At 42.2% G+C, this 17222-nt stretch overlaps 1 protein-coding gene across 1 annotated transcript in view; it reads right to left on the reverse strand.

The window, feature by feature from the left end:
- Positions 1–5915: 5915 nt before the first annotated feature.
- Positions 5916–17222, reverse strand: part of COMMD9 (COMM domain containing 9) — a 35767-nt gene continuing 24460 nt past the window's right edge. The window contains exons 7-8 of the transcript XR_006102370.1: positions 15049–15271; positions 5916–7133 (exon numbers count right to left, since the gene is read on the reverse strand). The gene's annotated coding sequence lies outside the window, so the exon portion shown is untranslated. The remainder of the gene's footprint in view (positions 7134–15048; positions 15272–17222) is intronic.

A 17222-nucleotide genomic window follows, 5' to 3' on the forward strand; every position in this document is an offset into this window, starting at 1 on the left:
GACTATCCTAGTGGTGTCACTAGGGGTGTGTTTGTCACTAGGGGTGGCCCACACCAGCTGACACACCAGAGGGGTATGGCACCCAGTCTGACCCTCCACCCACTTCAGAGGGTGCAGTGCTGCTGCCATGCAGCAGTGGGTACATGCCATCACTGGCCTACATGCTGCTCTAGCTCCCTTCACCAAGGGAATCAGGACAGCAGAAAAAGTGAATACAGCAGATGTACACACACCCCTGCTGGCTTCCCTCTGCTCTGGCTCCCTTTGTTGAGGAAACCAGGGCCTCGTTCCCACTACTTTTTAAACTGCTTCGCAATTTGGTTCGAACTGGTTCAAATGACCCTGGTTCCCACTTAATCTGAATTGCTGAAGAGATTCCAAGAGAGGGGCCATGTGCTAGACCCATTTAACCCACATCTTTTTGATGCTGATTTTTCTGCTTCTTTTGGGATAAATTGAATCTGCGCAAGTGTGCACCACATGCGGATTGGAATAAATTTAAATTTGCCCTTCATCTGACTGGAGCGAGTCCATTTTGAATTGATTCATGCCTGAATGTGAACCACAGGTGGATTATTTTAATGCATTTGGGCAAATGTAGTGGAAACCACACTCTGCTGTTGAATCGATCCACTGATTCGGATCACACATTCATTTATCTATAAGTAGAAAAGGGGCCCAGGGTAGCAGGGAAGAAAGCAGGGGTGATGGTCACATGCATGTTCCTGCTGGCCTCTCTGACTCCCTTTGCTGAGAGAAACAGGGCTTTGGGGAGGAAGGCGAGGACAGCAGATGCACACATACCCTTGCTGGTCTGCCCACTGCCTGGCAGCAGGAAACCTTGAACAAGAAGAACCACACTCTGTCCCTTCCTCCCCTTTACTGCCTCACTTGCCCAACTGCTCCCCACTGATAGCCATTTCCAAGTGTCCCCAGGCAGTGGACAGTTACCCAGCCAGGGGACAAGGAACTGACACAGCACAGAGAAGGGAGGGAGAGGGCACTGCACAGGTGACACCAACCCTAGTGATGCCACTAGACTATCCAAGAAGATATAGGATAGATTTAGCAACACCCGTGGACACAGCCTTCTGGTATCTGTAGCATGAAGCAAATCCTGACTTTACCTAAGTGTTAATGGCCTTGACAAGATAAGTGCATATTTACATATCATGTAGCCTTTTTTTAAAGCACACTTTCTTGATCTAGTCATTACACACACCCTCCTTTGAGTTGGATCAGAAGCTGATACAGTTAGCAACTGGAAGCTTCCTTTTGCCCACATCCCATCTGCATAGATACCCAGCTACTAGTGCAGATTTGAGGAGAGTGAGGTTCGCCTCCAAGGCCAATTTGAAGCCCCTCAAATTCTAAAATTAGAATTGAATTCTTTTAAGTTAAAAATGTCACCCATCCAGAATATCAACAGTAAAAATGAATGTCACATCCAAATTGCTATTTCTATTCCAAAACCTCCCCATTATTGTCAACGACACACCCTTCAAAGCATGGGAAAAAGATTTAACAGCCTTCGTTTGGAACAGGAAAAAACCACGTATCAGACTGAAAGTAATACAGGACACAAAAGAACATGGCGGTCTTAATTTTCCAAATTTTAAATTTTACTATTATGCATGTTGTCTAGATTGGATAAGTGATTGGATAAAACTCAAAGAAGAAAAATCACTACATTTAGAAGGATACGGATTAATACACGGTTGGCATGCATATTTAATATATGATAAACTTAAAGTCAACAAAGTATTTAAAAATCATTTTGTCAGAAGATCTTTGATTTACATTTGGCTCAAATACAAAACACGTTTAACACCAAAAATACCGAGATGGACCTCCGTGAATGAAGCCTTCTACAGACAAGAAAGAATGATAAAAAACAAATGGATAACATATATGGACCTTATTGTTAAAGAAAAAAGTGGACACAGACTAAAAACTCCAGAAGAAATTAAACAAGAAGGTATTAACTACAATTGGTTTCTGTACAGACAAATTAACAAGAGATATAAATTGGATGAAAAAACAAGTCAAATCGAGATAGAAGAAACAGAAGTGGAAAAGCTTCTCTATCAAGAAACTCAACATCGGGTTTCAAAGCTTTACAAATTAATTTTAAAATTAGAGATGGAAGAAGAAACAATTAAACAATACATGATCAGCTGGGCAGAAGATATTGGGAAACCAATTCAATTAGAAGAATGGGAAAAGAACTGGAATAAGAGAATAAAACATACGCTTAGCTACGACATAAAAGAATCATACTATAAAATACAATATAGATGGTACCTTATACTGGAAAAAATAGCAAAAATATATAAGAACACGAAAGACACCTGTTGGAATTGCCAATAATATAAAGGTACAATGAAACACATGTGGTGGGACTGTCACAGAGCAAAAATTTTCTGGTCAACCATACATGAAGAAATGCAAAAAATCATAAATATGAAGATTCCGTTTGAACCAACGTTATTTCTATTAGGTATGACAAATAAGGAACTGGAAAATAAAGCAGGAAAAATAATATTCTACTTAATCTCAGCAGCTCGGACAACATTCGCAAAAAAATGGAAAAACAAGGCCGAACCCACAAAGGAAGAATGGATTAAAAAGATATATGAATCAATGGAAATGGATAAACTGACGATATTATTGAGAGATGGTAGTGAAGAACAATTTCATAAGGACTGGTCGCTAGTGATAAAATATCTATCTAGAGAAAAAGGACAGTATGGTACAATGGTCTTTAAATTCTAAAATTACCTAACATTATGGAAATGTATTTATAGTTATACTATCAAGTTAGGGAAATATAATTATATGAATTAAGTGAATATTCTATGCTATAAATCTAAGTCTAGGGGAATGAGTTAATAGATATGGAATGGATGTAGAAACATAACAGTAATCAATAACACAGAGGATAAACAGTGATTGAAATGGAAAAAGGAATAATCAGAAAGTCAATGTTGTTGTTAAATAAGGACAATGGAATAAGATATCCGAAGTAAAGGAGGAGAAGTACATTTTAGTTTAAATGTTTATATATAATGTATGTAAGCGTGTTTATATGTGTGTTTGTTTGTGATGTTGTCTAAATGTTGTTGTTTTCCTTTCTCTTATGTGTGTATTTTTTTTAATTAAAAAAAAATGTCACCCATCGTCTTTGAGGGCATGGAGACCATTAGATTCTCCCAAATCTCCAAAACTGGCAAGGACAGTCCCAATTAATCCTCTCCCATCCCACTTTTTCAGCTGCTTTTAAAATGGCCCAATTCTTCATTTCTTTTCCGCTTGCTTCACTTGCTGCGGACTGAGTTCACGGTGAAAAAGTAATTTGCATTCAACTCAGCAAGACAGAGAAGAGAAGAGGGGATGGTTCTCCTCCTTCCCAGGTGGCTCAGACAAAAGCAAACTGCTGCAGCATTGCCTAACATGTGTTCTTCCTGGATAGTAACTTTTGCCATCTGGAACCACACTCTAATGTTGCTCACACATGTCCTGGTATTCATCTCTGAAATATTGGAAGGGCATGGCACCATGGTGTAGTGATTTGAACATTGGACTATGACTCTGGAGACCAGGGTTCAACTTGGCCATGTAAAACCACTGGGTGACCTTGGGCAAGTCATACCCTCTCAGCCCCAGAGGATAACAATAGCAAACCCCCTCTGAAGAAAGTTGCCAAGAAACCCCTATGATAAGTTAGTCTTAGGGTTACCGTAAGTTGGAAATGACTTGAAAGCTACACACCACCATCACGCCATTTTGTCATGTTTTTGGTGAATACCTGGGTTGTTTTAAGTCCAGGCTGACTTTCTGTTTACTTCTTTGTTTAAACCCCCAAACTTGGCAGAATTGTCCCCATGCCCTCAAGAGGAAATGAGGGGGCTTTTATATCCCATATTTCTCCCAGCACAGAATTCAAGGCAACCATTTAAAAACATGTTACAACTAAAAAGCTATTAAATAAAAAAGCTAAAACACAATTAAACCAAAGTTGTAGTTAAAAAACAAGTTAAAATTGCAAGTTAAAAGCAGTTTTAGCATCACATATAAAATATAATAGAATAGAAACTCAGCACACCCCATTAAAAGCTCCATTTGCTGCAACATATTAAAAAAAACTAATGCCTCCTAAAATAAAAAATGTGGAAAGACAGTAAGAAGGGGGACCAACCAAACCTCCCCAAGATGCTAGTCCCACAATTTGGAAGCACCCACTGAGACAGCTGTCTCACATGTTTTCACTAAATGTGCCTGTGATGGTGGTAGGACCAAGAGAAAATTTTCCCCTGCAGAACTTAAAGTCCAGGTTGGCTCATAAAGGAAGATGCTGGCTTTCAGACAATCTGAATGCAAGCTGTAGGGTTTTAATTAATTTATTTTAAGTTAAAAATGGGAGTTGTGTGGGTATGTCTCTCCAAGGCTCCATAGGAGATCAACATGTCCCTCCAAACCCCTGGCAATTTCCCATCCCTGTAAATAATGTTGCATCGCAGCTTTGGCCATATTAATGTTAGGCTCCCAGTAATAGAAAGAATATGTTTGGGGTTAAATTTGGAGGAGGGAGCTTGGCGGGTGGTACAGAGGCTGCAAAAACAATGCTTTGTCTACCTTTGCTCAAAACTAATTAAGAGAGAGCATAAAAATTTATTTCTTCACATTTAATAAAATGTATAACATGCCTTTTCATACTGTTTAAACAGCCAAATGACAACATATCATAAAAACAACAGGAAAAACAGGGGAAAAAATCACAGCAGATTCAAGAATAAGCAAAATACTGGGACCAGCCACTAAAACTCTAATGAGACCTATTAAAGTTGTCTGGAAAAAAAACAAACAGGCGTGGATCTTAACTCGACAGAGAAAGACAGGCAGAAAAGAGAGCAAATGAGCCTTCCTAGAACGAGAGGTAAGTGTGCATGCATCTGACTAGTTTAGATTTGTCTCCATGTAGGAGGCAAATCCACGTAGACCTCATTACATCAGTGCAGCCCAGATGTAAGTAAGGCCTGCTTCACATTGGCCCTGTACATACACTCCAAAATAAAGCTGCATCAGGTCACTTTGGAGGTATGCTGTTTAAATGATGCATGTGTCCTAAGAGTCCAGAAGCCGCACCAAAGTGGCTTTGGCAAGGCTTCAGGACTCTTAGGATGCGTGCATCATTTAAACAACATACCTCCAAAGTGACCTGAAGCAGCTTTATTTTGGTTTGTCTGAATGGGCCCCAAGTCAGGTTTCTTAAGGCATAGTTGGTATACCAGACTAACAAATGGCAAAGTCTCCCTGCCCTGTGAGAAAATTGGTAATTGCAGTTGGCAACTGCATGCTATAGTTAACAGCAGACTCTTAGAGATACCATCTCCCCTGAGGCTGAGAGCCTGTGACTTGCCCAAGGTCTCTGATTACAAGAAAGTAGGCCAGGTTAAATGTTCCTTATCCTGTCTTGTAAGTGAGAAGGAATAATCCCCTTATTTTATCTTGATCTGGGAACTGTCCTGTTAGCTAAAATTCCTGTTTTATTTTCCAAACAGGAAAATATGGGGGCAAGGGCAGGTGGGGGGGTCAGTGGGTAGTTTTTGACTGCAAAGCTGAGAGCAACTGTAGTTTGTACTTAATGCATAATGTTCAATAGTTACTGAAGTCCATCCCCAACTCTCTGGTTTTGGCTCAGAGACTTCAAGGCCTGGAACAATTCTGAACTGGCAATCTGTGTCATGCATCAGTATGAGGCCTGGAGCAATTTCACCAACTGGAACATTGACAGACCATCCTTCCCTGTGTATGTGTGCGTGCGTGTGCTCACACATACACACACACACACACACACTCTACAGTAGCACAAGTCACTAAGACGCTTCTGCCTCATGGCTTTTAGACACTTCCAGGAGAAGCATGATTCTCTTTGTTTTCATAAACATTTCCCTGGTGGCCAGGAAAATGGACTCAGTAGGAGTCCAGGGGTATGGCAGCAGACAGGGAGTGACATGCAGACCACAGGCTGAGTGTTGTCCATGCCAGTGTAAAGTAGAAGATATGTTATCTTTTATGACTTTGTGTATATTGACATTGTACAGGGCTACAACTGAAGAGCAAAGACAAAGCTGTTGGAAAGAAATCCTATTTGCGGACACTGTGGAAAGCATTGCCATGTATATTTCTGGAGCCTCTTGCACTGAAAATACTAGTAGTCATTATCCTGTTTCATTGACAAGAGTTGTTTAATAAAACGATTCCAAAATAGTTCAGTTGATACTATAATTGGGGAGTGGAGGAGTGAAATGCACCAACATTGCCACGTTTTTTTCTCCCCCCCCCCCCGCTAAGTAGCAGTTGGCACATGTAACAGGATCCTCTAATCATCCACTGCTGAGTGCGTTTACATCCAACACCATTGTCTTTTATCCAGCTATGGGCAAATAATTTGTCAAGGCTTTGGGAAGCTTTAGAAAAGATGCTTATACAAGTATAAAGCATAACTTGTCCTAGTTCTCCAGTGAGATATGTAAGGCTTAATGTTGCATTCATCAGCCAAAACAGGAAGCTGATGGCTAACTTTGATAATCACATCACTGGGAGTAATGTTGGAGAACCCAGTTTGGCCTGCAGTGGAAAGCCAGAGTCTGTGGTCAGATGATTCTCTTCTCTTCCCGTAGCAATCCAATGCTCATCACAGTGCAGCTGTCTTTTGCAGGCTCAGTTGTTTTCAACAGATAGAGCTTCTGATCTGGATTTTTCCCCCTCCAAGTTTCCTTGCCCAAGAACTGTGACTGATCAGATTTCTTTTACCTGAAAGTCAAATTGTCTTTCAGGCACTGCTAAACTTTGTAGCTCTTTAGATGTATTCAGCATAGAGGGGCATAATGAGCTTATGGAACGGTTTCCATAGTTTACTGTTCTGATACAGCTAGGTTCTTTGTCCCCCTAGTAAAATTAATTAATTAAGATGTCCTTTAGTTAGCGATGAAATAATAAAACAGTATCTCATTACCAGCAAAGTGCAGCCATCCTTGTAGCCAAGCATGTTATGTGATTGTTTATTTGACTTGCATCTCCAATTGATTTCCTTGCCCCTCCATCTCAGTGGTATGGATGGAAGCCACCACCTGTAGAAGAGAGTGAAAACACAAATGAACAGGAAAAGATACTATGGGTCCATATAGACTGGCTAAAATAAAGCTGCTTCAGGTCACTTTGGATGTATGCTGTTTAAATGACACACGCATCTTAAGAAGCCAGAAGCTGTGCCAAAGCTATGCTCCAGTCCTTAGGAATAGAGCATGGCTTTGGCATGGCTTCCAGCCTCTTAGGATGCATGCATCATTTAAACAGCATACTTCCAAAGTGACCTGAAGCAGCTTTATTTTGGCCTGTCTGTATGGACCCTATATGGACCAAATAAGACTGGGGAAGATGCTGATATTTCCTGGTAGCTTTGTGATATTTTCTATAACCAAGAAATGGGGCTATTGGCTCTGGATTCCTGCACCAGCAAGGACTGAGATAGATGGCTCCTTGGATTTTTACCAGCAGCACCATTCCGTGAGTTTATGTGTACAGACATGCATAGGGAAAGAGTCATGCATCATGTGAAGAGGGAAAAGACATCATTTTCCTGTCCATGTCCATGTGATAAATTTGGCTTGTAACAGAAATTCTTCTGTCATAATTCTTTCTATCATCCATATGGCAATCAAACATTGATTGCTGTAGGTTCTGTAGATCAGCAACATAATTCATATTTTCCATGCAGAAGATCTCAACTTCAGTCCCAGGCATCTCTAGGATAAATCACAGCCAAAACCCTGGAAAGCTGCCAATATAGTCCTTGATGGACATATACATATTTGAAGCAGGGCCAGCTCAAGGTATTTTGCCACCCTAGGTGAGAAATATTTTGGCGCCCCCTGAGAGCAAGAAGCAGGAGACCCAGCAAGGGAGGGAAGGGTGCCTGGCCCTGGAGAGCAAAAGGCAGGAGACCCAGGGGAGGGCGAAGGGCAACCTTCCCTCACTTGCTGGGTCTCCTGCTTTTTGCTCTCCACGGAGAGCAAAAGCCAGAAGACCCAGGGGAGGGCGCCTGGCTGGGGTGCGCGCACGCAGCCCAGCCAATCCCGGGGCACCACTTGTCCTCCTGCTGGCCCAGCTCCTTTTTGCTCTTTGCAAAGAGCAAAAGTGGGCAGGGCCAACAGGAGCGTGACTGGCGCCCTGGGGATTGGCGTGCACTGTTTCCATGCCGCGCCAGTGCTGCCCCTAAACTTTAGGCGCCCTAGGCAGCTGCCTAGGTTGCCTATATGGATGGGCTGGCCCTGATTTGAAGGGATGTCATAATGGGGCAAACTTGTTTTCTGTTGCTCTAGAGACTAAAGCACTAATCAATAAATTCAAATTACAAGAAACTAGATCCCATCTAAACATTAGGAAGAACCTCTTGATGTTACCATCAAGAGCTGCTTGATGGTGGAATAGTCCACCTTAGGGGGGTGGACTCTCCTTCTTTACAGGGCTTTATACAGAAATTGGATGGTTATTTTTCATGGTTGGTTTAGTTGTGTATTCCTCCATGGTGGAAGGTGGATTAGATGGCATTTATGACCCCTTCTGGGTCTATGATTCTAAGACTTCGACTCAGTATAAAGCAAATTCTTATGTTTCTAATTCATCACAAAGAAAGATGGCTTGTTATTTCAATCAGAGTTAGGCAATACTTTTATTTCGACCTCTAAAATGTCACAAAACTGCGATCTTTCAGGTTCTCTAGAATTCTTCATCAGTTAACGTGGTATCCAGCTTGTCGGGGGCAATTAGCTTACATAGATTTTTTGTGGGTTTTTCAGGGTATGTGGCCATGTTCTAGCAGAGTTTTTTTCCTGACGTTTCACCAGCATCTGTGGCTGGCATTTTCTGAAGATGCCAGCCACAGATGCTGGGGAAAGGTCAGAAAGAAACTCTGCTAGAACATGGCCACATAGCCCAAAAAACTCACAAAAAACTATGGATGCCAGCCATGAAAGCCTTTGATTTTACAATTAGCCTACACATTGTGAATTGCTAGTTCACTGATAAGTGTTATAGAAACTTACTTGCTATTGCTATTAACATGGTACAATATGAAGGGATGATGGATTAATAATAATAATATCTGGTGTATTGGCTACTCTGTGACTCTACAGCTGCAAGATGGAAACTCCAGGCTCTGTAACGAGGTATTAATGTACAACCATTGTCTTTTGCTGGGTTGCACAATTAATGGTTCTTCTCTGTTAATGGTAGTTTCCTATCTCTGAAGTATACAAGGTTGGCCCTGTAATCCTGAAAACTGAAAATTACCTTTTTCAAAGCCACTGACTCCAGACTTGGCATAGAGGGGCACAGAATGATATGGCAGTCTGTTTCTCCATCACCTAATTTTATACCATCTTAATAAATAATAAATAAATAAAAGTTTTATTTGTATACCGCCCTTCCATTGATCAGGGCGGTGAACAACATATAACAATACAAAAACACCATTAAAATACACTACATTCATATTAAAAACAAAATTAAAACACCATCAGCCAATCACCAATTGTCGTCGGGGAGGGAAGACCAATTGGAGCTTTATTCGGGAAATGCAGATTGAAATAAGAAGGTTTTTAACTCCTTCTTAAACTGGGCCAGGGAGGTGGCCGAGCGGAGCTCTATGGGCAGCGTATTCCAGAGGGCCGGGGTGACGATGGAATATGACCTCCTCGTTGTGGAGGTTAGTCTAGCCCCTGGGACCCTCAGTAGTTGCTGCCCAGAAGTTCTGAGGGTGCGGGGCGGAATGTATGGAGAGAGGCGGTCCTTCAGGTATCCTGGGCCCAAGCCATATAGGGCTTTATAGGTTATCACCAACACCTTGTACTGTGCCCGGAAGCGGATGGGCAGCCAATGCAGATCTTTGAGTATAGGTGTAATATGGCTGGCCCTGGAAGTACCAGTGACCAGTCTGGCCGCCATATTCTGTACCATCTGTAGCTTCCGAGTATGGTATAAGGGTTGCCCCATGTAGAGCGCATTGCAGAAATCCAATCGAGAGGTTACCAGAGCATGTACTACCATTTCAAGGTCCCTCTGGGCCAGGTATGGGCGCAGCTGGCGAATAAGCCGAAGCTGGTAACAGGTGCTCTTGACCGTCGCATTCACCTGAGCTGTAAGGTGAAGCAACGAATCAAGAAGCACCCCCAGACTGCGCACGGAGTCCTTCACAGGAAGCGTGATCCCGTTCAGGACAGGTGGAACCACCGCCATTCCTGGACCAGGGGAACCTATCACAAGTACCTCCGTTTTCTCTGGATTCAGACTGAGTCGGTTTTCCCTCATCCAGCCCATTACCGACTCCAGACAGGCCACGAGAGGAGAGACGCCATCCTCAGTCACTGCATCAGTCGGAGACATAGAGAAGACTATTTGGGTGTCATCAGCGTACTGATAACCCCGCGCCCCATGTCTCCGGATGATCTCTCCCAGCGGTTTCATGTAAATGTTAAATAGCATGGGAGACAGAATGGCTCCTTGAGGGACCCCAGTTGTGAGGGCCCTCTTATCGGAGCATACGTCTCCCAGCTGCACCATCTGGAACCTCCCAGAGAGGTAGGAGCGGAACCACTGGAGTGCAGTGCCCCCGATTCCCACCTCTGTCAGGCGCTCCAGAAGGATACCATGGTCTATGGTATCGAAAGCCGCTGAGATGTCCAAGAGCACCAACAGGGACACGCTTCCCCTGTCGATGCCCAGACGGAGATCATCGACCAAGGCGACCATGGCCGCCTCAACCCCGTAACCCGCCCGGAAGCCAGTTTGAAATGGGTCCAGATAATCCGTTTCATCCAAGACCGCCTGAAGCTGGATTGCAACCGCCCTCTCGATCACCTTCCCCAAAAATGGCAGCAGCGAGACTGGCCGATAATTACTATGTACCAGGGGTCGAGGGAGGGCTTTTTTAGCAGCGGTTTTATGGTGGCCAATTTCAAGCTGGTTGGAAATTGCCCATCCCTCAGTGATGTATTTATAATCCGGTGTAACAACAAGGTTACAGCCGGTCCCCCCTGAGCCGCTAGCCATGAGGGACAGGGATCGAGAGAGCAGGTTGTCTTCCGAACACTTCCAAGGATCTTGTCCACATCATCGGTATTCACCAACTCAAACTGATCCAGTTTAATAGAGTCCACGGAGGCTCTGGATGCCTCTACCCTAGGTTCTGCTCTAATGCCGGCGTTAAGACCTTCGCTTATCCGAGAGGTTTTATCCGCGAAGAAGTTGTTAAATTGGTCGCAGCAGGCCTTAGAAGGTTCAAGGATCTGGTTCAGGGTGGGAGGGAGCTGAGTTAGCTCCCTGACCACCCTGAACAACTCTTGCTTTACAAACTCATGACATTTTAGTGATCCTAAAAAAATGACTATGCCCAAAAACCCTAAAGGCACCAGATCCTTTTTAAACTTGGAAGCTAACCAAGGTCAGCCCTAGTTGGTACTTGAATGGGTGACTGCCAAGGAACACCAGATGCAGTGGGTTATATTTCAGAGGAAGGAATTGGCAAAATTACCTCTGAGTAATCCTTGCCTAAGAAAATCCTATGAAATTCTTGGGGGTCACCATAAGTCAACAAGCAACATGAAGTCACATGCACACACACAAAAAGGGATAAGTAAACTGCTTATTTTTATTTGAGAAACACACCATGCTTTTTTTGTCTTGTTTTGTTACTTTACTGTCCCTGTTCTTTTGTGTCACCATCCCCAGTTGAAGTTTCTGGATTGTAGAAGTGAAGTACCAATTTGTATGAAGAAAGGGGATCAATTTATATTTGGACAGAAATCATTTGTAAGTATACTTCAGCTTGTTTATGGAAAGCCAGTGAAATCCTTTCCTTTTTCAGTTCCTGTAGACAGTCTGGCATGTTTTCCCATTAGATTCAGCCCAAGCCTACAAATTTAGCATGCTGACCCACTGTGAAAAACAAGGTCATGGGAAACTCATGGGTAGAAACCAGTGTCTAGGAATGCTCATATTGCTGTTGTTCTACATGGGAGCACTTTCAATGTTTGATGTGTGCCATCTGTGCCCAGGAGAGAGGGAAAAACAAGCTCTCCTAAGAAACAGATGGTGCTGCACATCCCAGCCCCTCCTTCCTCCAACTGCTACGAATTAAGAGATATGTGTTGATTTAAAAGGCATTCATCAATTTTAACATCCTTAGTTTTGTGGATTTCAGCAGGAGCCCCTTGATTATTGATCTATTACTGTCTTCTCATTTAACAAAAAGCATGGTTTCCCCTCAGTGACATCCAAACAACATTTGCAAGACCATGCTAAGAGATCAAAGTATAACAATGATCAGTCTCACTAATTCGGCTAAAAACAGCAGCTGTATTTTTGTTTCTATGAAGAAGGGGGGAAGCCAGATAAGTACATCACTGAAATGTATTATTTAGAGAAACATATATTTGTTAATATCCTAGCATGCATCAGCTAAAATTTGGTGGTGCAGTGGCCACTTCCTGTTGCAGAAAAAAAATCACATTTAATGCTAAAACAAAGCTTCCAGGGAGGTTTTCAGGATCATGAAACAAGTCCACACTCCCTTCATCCCTTGTTTTAGCATTAAATAGACAACAACAAATTATTTTGATCATTGACCAGTACAAAAATAGAATGCAACAAAACCAATTTCTGCCATCTAACACCAATCGTCACTAACCACCTGGAGACATATTTTACACATAATGTAGCAACATTTTGCTATTTTAAGTATAACAATTTAAATAGAAATAAATAAAAACAAATAAATAATAAATAAAACATTAAATAGAGTTTTCTTTTTTAAAAAAAGCAGTGGAAGTAGGGGCTGCAAAACTGCATAACCTATGGACCACATATTGCTCTTAAGTGTTATAGTAATGGGTTGACTTTTACAGATGTTGCAGAAGGAGGTATACTGGATCTCTTTGCAGAACAAATTCACACCAAATGCAAAACGTCAGTCTCCCAGGTGTTGCTCTGGCCACCGCTAGGTGTTTGCCTAGGAGCTTTCCAGCTGTCCTGTCCAGCACATCTGGAACTAAGCAGTAACTCCCAGCCTTGTCTGGCAGGTGATGGCTGCTTCTGGTCAGCTTTTGTGTACACCCTTATGGTCAATGGGAGGAGGTATGGAGCTGCTCCTAGGAGTCTTTAGCTGACCTTCTGCACGCTTCTGCTAGCAGTCATCATTCCTTGGATACCCATGTCAGTGCTTCAGTGTAATTTTATACTTCACTAGCATCCAACTTTAATAAACCAGTAGTTAAAGTCTATTTAGTCATGATAGCTATCCCACCAGCATTGGAAGCAGTATGCCTCTAAAGCTAGGGAAACTGGATTGTGTAGGTGCTACTGCAGTCAAAGCCAATTTCTGGGACTTAACATGGGTATCTGCTTGTCACTGTGGGAAACAAAATGATGGACTAATAAGCCAATGGTCTCCTCCTGCAAGGATCTTCTTCTGTTACTTATCATTGTTGAGGACAGAGGCTGGGGAGTCTATAGCCATAGGTGAGTTACTTAGCTCATCTATCCATGGTTTCCCTGACAACAGGTCCACCCCTCTCCTAAAGTATTAGAATGATGTGTATCAGAATGGGCTCCTGCATATCTCCATGGAGTTTGCACAGTAGATTTCTAATGGATGCTGTTTTTGCTATCTATACCAACTTGTTAAGCATCCAAGTCATTTAATGCAGTTAGTTTCCTGAATGTTATTTGCATAGCTGAGTTATTACTCTTATAAACTGAATCCCTGGCAGATTCTGCTTAACAACTCTAATGGTTGCTATTATAATTCTTTTTCTAGTAGCGGGTGCTGAACCTCTGCTGTCTCATCAGTATAAAGGGGACACTGTCAACCTGAAAAATAAATTGCATAGAAAATGAACTTGCCACTGATGCCCTTACAATCCCTCTCTGAAAGAGATGAGGAACAGGAGGAAAATAATTCTTCTTACTCCCAGGAACCATCTCAGAAGAAGCATTCAAAGAGAGGAACAGGAAAAGAAATAGGCTTTTGCTGCTTTTTAGGAAAAGCGCACCAGGAAGACTATCCCTAGTACAACTGTTTTGAAGGACACCATCTTCCTTTAGCTTGAAGCTCAGGGACCACAGGCAGCACACACAGATATTTTTTAAACTGTGTTTCAGTTTCAGTTGAGACCTGTTAAAGATTTTGCTCACTTCCAGAAAAAAAAAATGCATTTTCACAACTGGCTCAAAGGAATACTTCACACTTGAAGGTCACATGTCTTAGGGAAGGATTGGGAATCATATGGTCTATTATTCATAGACCATATGATTCCAAGGCTGGTTGGCTGCTCCCTGAGCCTTTTCTTGGCCCTACCCAAGCCAGGAAAAAAGTTGTGAAAAAAGGAGAACCACCAGTCCTGGAAGCATCTTGGTGCAATTTTTTTTCTTTTAAAGAAGGTACAGACAGAAAGATAAGACAGGCAGGCACTTTGTGGACTTACGATCCACCAAGGTGCATGCAATCAATCAATACACTGTACACTGCCCCTACACCTCCATTTTCATGTTCCAGACAGCTGCAAAAATAGGACATTTTGTGAGCACCAATTCTGCTTGGCAATTCACAAATTGTGCAAGATTAGTCTAGAAGCCATGGCCCCGAATTGAGAAGGCCAAAGCAGGGCTGTTAATAACAGAGTCTGTATGTGGTCTCTCAGTCATAGGTTTGCCATAAGTTTAAATCGATTTAATGGCAACTAACAACACAGTGTAGAAGCCACTTCACAACAGAAAGGCTGACATCCTTATTTATTAGGAGCTACTATTTCCTTGGATTATTTAACAACAACAACAACAACATCTTTAATATGTTGAGTACCAAGAATACATATAGTAGCCTTAACATTACAACTGGAATACAAGTTAGCCTCTTTTATTTCCCGAAACAGCAATAGTGAACCTTTGAAACCTGTGAATTGATGTAGCTTCCCTGAAGACTTTACTTACCTCTTTCCACAGGCAAAGAGCCAGACAAAAAAACCTTTCTTAAGTAGTAAATCAGTTTTGTTTCCTTTCACAGTTTCAAATGTAGTTGGAAATGAAGGAGGTACAAGAGGAATCTGATGCGGCCTCACTTTATTCTCTCATGCTCTCCTCACCCAACTGCCACTATTGTGTTGGAGTCTGCAGTAAAATGTGGAATCCAAGGCTGCCATCTTCTGGGGGAAATCTGTAAGGTTCAAAAGAGCCTGACAAAAATTGCTTTTGTCTCCTTCATTCATTCCCACCTTCCACCATCTGGTTCCTCCATTTTCTTTTGGAATATTTATGAGTACACCTTTAGAGATCTGCCAGATTTGTAGGCCTGCTCTGACACCCATTTCTTTTCTTTTTTAAATAAAATTACTGACATGTAAGTGGATGTTCTGAACAGATTCATATAAGTACCTACAGCACTAGACAGGCTCACTAGCAGAATATGATACATGCTTCTGTCCAAAACCACAGGGCATAGGGTAGGATTAGCCCACATGAAAAGGACCTGTAATAACCCTATGTGAGAGTTAAAACCTGATGGGCTCACACTGGGTAATGAAATTTTATCCTGACTTTGACTAACTAGGTACAATAACTAAAGAACATGGTGAGAAGAACACAGGTGAAAGGCTTTCTGGATCAGACCCAACATTCATCTTATGGAGTAACCTGCTTGCCACTGTGGCCAACAGCTGGCTCTAAAGGCAAGAATACAGTTGACCCACATCCAACAATTAATACCTATATTAGAGGTGAGCTACCTCAGCCCCTGGGGATGAATCTGTCCTTTCTAGGATTCCTCAGATAGTCATGCCCCCTTATACTTATGATACGATGGTTGGGTCATTTCCCAGCTTCTGTTGGGATTTTTTACCCCCATTAAAAATGCCTCTTCTGATTAGTTACTGGCAGTAAACACTTTACACTAAAATATGCTGGCATTTTTGTCTCTCTTCTTTGTGTTTGGTATCAACAGCTACTGGAATCCAGCTTACAAGAGCTTTCTTGACATCAAATTCAGCCTTCAGGCTGAGAGACCCCACTCTCAACATGTATGTTTCCATGCTGTAGGTCACAGAGCAGCTGAAGAGATCAAATGGTGGAAACAGCCTGCCCCAGCATGGTTCCAAAAAGATCTAACCACTTGTCCCATAGCAGCTGCTATTAACACTGAAAAAGAACACTGGAAATTCAAATCAGAGTTTGCCCACACTGCATCAATTTGCACCCCTTGCCATTACAGGTTGAGTTTCCCTTAAAAAGAATTTCAAAATCCAAAATACTCCACAAAATTGTCTATATGGGTGGCTGAGATAGTGACACCTTTGCTTTCTTATAGTTCAATGTATGAAACAAATTTGTTTCATGCATAACATTATTAAAAATAGCATGTATCAAATTACCTTCAGGCTTCATGTATAAGATGTATATAAGACAAACATGGATGTCATATTTAGATTTGGGTCCCATCTCCAAGATATCATATTATGTATATGCAAATATTCCAAAATCCCAAAAAATCTAAACTCCAAAAGACTTCTGGTCCCAAGCATTTTGGATAAGGGAGACTCAACCTGTACACTGCTCCCTCGGGTTACGAAATTAATTCGTTCCGCGGCCGCTTTCGTAACCCGAAAAGCCTTCGTAAGCCGAATTGCCATAGGCGCTAATGGGGAAAAGCCACGTTTCGTGCGAAAAAGCGCCGAAAAGCACCAAAAATTTTTTTTCGTAACCCGGAACAATTATTTCCAATGGGATTTTTTCGTATCCCGGAAATTTCGTAACCTGGGTATTTCGTATCCCGAGGTACCACTGTATTTGTATTTGACACTCATAGTGTCTTACCACTTTCCTGGAGAACTTCTTTGGACATAGAAAACTGCTTTGTAGCCCATTGGTCTACCTGACTTAATATTGATGACAGCAGTTTGGAAAACCACCAACTTCTAGGCTAGGTGGGGGAATTGCACAGCCCTATAGCTATTGTTGCACCGCAACTCCCAGCCTCCCTAGCCAGAATATTGGGAGCAGCAGCTCATAAACATCTAGAGGGCCACAATCACCACCCCCAGACATGTAGGGGCCAATATTTCTCTCTCTCTCTCTCTCTTTTTAAAGGACACATCTCAGTTTTAATGAATCAG

Source organism: Sceloporus undulatus, chromosome 1 (genome assembly GCF_019175285.1).
Source record: "Sceloporus undulatus isolate JIND9_A2432 ecotype Alabama chromosome 1, SceUnd_v1.1, whole genome shotgun sequence".
NCBI classification, from domain to species: Eukaryota; Metazoa; Chordata; class Lepidosauria; order Squamata; family Phrynosomatidae; genus Sceloporus; species Sceloporus undulatus.